Source organism: Penaeus japonicus, unplaced genomic scaffold, assembly GCF_977035675.1.
Source record: "Penaeus japonicus unplaced genomic scaffold, GWHDUDI00000001_assembly GWHDUDI00000007, whole genome shotgun sequence".
In the NCBI taxonomy this organism is placed as follows: domain Eukaryota; kingdom Metazoa; phylum Arthropoda; class Malacostraca; order Decapoda; family Penaeidae; genus Penaeus; species Penaeus japonicus.
Window position 1 is genome coordinate 46,307,711 of NW_028234409.1, and position 2,500 is coordinate 46,310,210.

Sequence of the window (2,500 nt, forward strand, 5' to 3'; positions counted from 1 at the left end):
ATTTCAGAGAGAATTCAGATGCCATAAATACCTCTCAAGAGAGAGATCTTATCCCCCGTTGCGAGGCAGTCGAGCGCACGCACCGCTGTAGCACTTTGCTCCTGGGCCGACCTGGCCTGGTGCGCGCCGCTCTTTGCGCTTTCAGTCAAGACGTTGAACGCGCAGCAATCAGTTAGTGCATAGTAAGTGGTGCAACTATTCTTTCGCGTCGTTGCACGCTAAATGTTGTACTTCATCTTGAATATCAATCAAAAATACAGTTGCCTGTTTTGAAACTAGCAAAAGCAGGTTGACCGCAGTATAAATACCCTCAATATGTGCTGGTAGTAATAAAATATGATAATAATGATGATCCTAGAATTTTCATTGAAACTAATAAAATCTATACAATCAATATGGTGCGATAATGATAACAGTAACAGCACTCAGTCTCACAGAGGGATGCTATAACGAAGGGACAAGCAAGCGCCTGGCCTTGGCTCCTGCAGCCGCCCGAAGCCCTGTGACCCTTAGGGGCGCGAAAGAACTATCACAGCAGCAAGACAGCCCGACGCCCACCGCAAGGGAACGCCATTTAAACTCCGGTTAATCTGTGAGGGCATCAGTGAAAATAAATTGTCACCACCGCAAGAAGTGTGGTGGGGGCGGGGGGCTGGGCAACAGGGCAAGGGGGGTAGGGGGCGGGATTAACGGGGTGCAGCTTTGTGAGCTGCAGAAGAGGAGCTTTGCGATCGGTATGCGTCATAGACCTGCTTCCCAGCCCCCCCCCCCTCACCCCCCACCCCCCAACCCCCTTCATCCCCCCTCCCTCCTTTCTTACCCATCCCCTTTCCCCCCCCCACCCCCCCCCCCCCTTCCCCCCCCCCCGTACCCCCACCCCTCCCCACACCCCCTCCCCCCTTCTCCCACCCCCCTTCCCCCCCCCCCCCCCCCTTCTCACCCCCCCCCCCCCTTCTTCCTCGACCACAATTTTCTGCTTCGACACTCTTAGATCTTTTTTTATTTATTTTTTCGTGGATGGGCGGCAAGGGACTTCAGTCACTGGCTCACTCGTAAATTGGAGGAATCATTTCTTGTATATATATATATAAATATATATATATATATATATATATATATATATATATATATATATAAGTACATATATATATACATATATATACATATATATACACACATGTGTGTGTGTATGTGCGTGTGTGTGGGCTTTTGCGTGTATGTGGGCGTGTCTTTGTGTGTGTGTGTCTCTGTCAAACATAAATACTTCCTTATATATATATTGATATATATATATCAGATATATATTATAGATATATTTATATTTATATATATATAGATATATATTGCTATATATATATGTATGTGTTGTATATTTATAATTTATATATATATATATTTATTTATATATATATATATATATTATATATATTTATATATGTCTTGTATGTATATATGATATTATATATATATTTATATTTATATATATTATATATCTTTATTATATATATTATTATAAACAAATATACTCTACTTGAATGACCTATGCTAAATAAGCGTCAAACCCCCATTTCTCGTATAACAGGGATGAAATTACACTCTGCAAAAATTTCAAGTCATTAAACACGTCTGAAAGGTTAGTACTCATAGTTGCGTAATCTTGTAACAACACACAGGTATCATTTAAAAATACTGCATGGGCCGTTGTAGGTTGGCAGGCGCGCGGAGCGGGGGGAGAGCAGTCGGCGAGAGGGAGAGACGGAGACGCGGAGAGAGGACGCAGCGCGAGCGGCGCGAGCTTCCCTAGACGAGAATGCTCTCTCTCTCTCTCTTGTCTCTCTCTCTCTCTATTCTTCTTCTCTCTCTCACTCTCTCTCTCTCTCTCTCTCTCTCTCTCTCTCTCTCTCTCTCATTCTCTCTCTCTCTCTCTCTCTCTCTCTCTCTCTCTCTCTCTCTCTCTCTCTCTCTCTCTCTCTCTTCCTCTCTCTCTCCCTCCCTCTTCCTCCCCCCCTCTCCCCCTCTTCTCTCTCCCTTCTTCCTCTCTCTCCCTCTCTCTCCCCTCTTCCCTCCCCTCTCTCTCCCCCTCTCTTCCCCTCTTCCCTCTTTCCCTCCCTCTTCTCCCTCTTCCTTCCATCTTCCTTCCCTCTTCCCCCTCTTTTTCCCTCTCCTTACCTCTCTCCACACAACACAATAAACTAAAACTCCTAAAAACAAACCACCTCTTCCCTTCCTCTTCCTTCCCCTCTCTCCTCCCCTCCCTCTCTCCCCTATTCTTCTATCTCCCTCTTTCTCCCCCTATCCCTCCACCTCTACCTCTCTCTCCCCCTTCCCCTCTCCCTCTCCCTCTTCCACTCCTTCTTCTCACTCTCAAATAATTATATAAAAACAGTCAAAATACACATACATCTATGCATCACACCCACACCCACATACCCGGGCGCACGTGGAAAACTGTAGGAACCGATTAACCTTGTGTTGTTCCTGGTGCATGAGCTTGCAACTA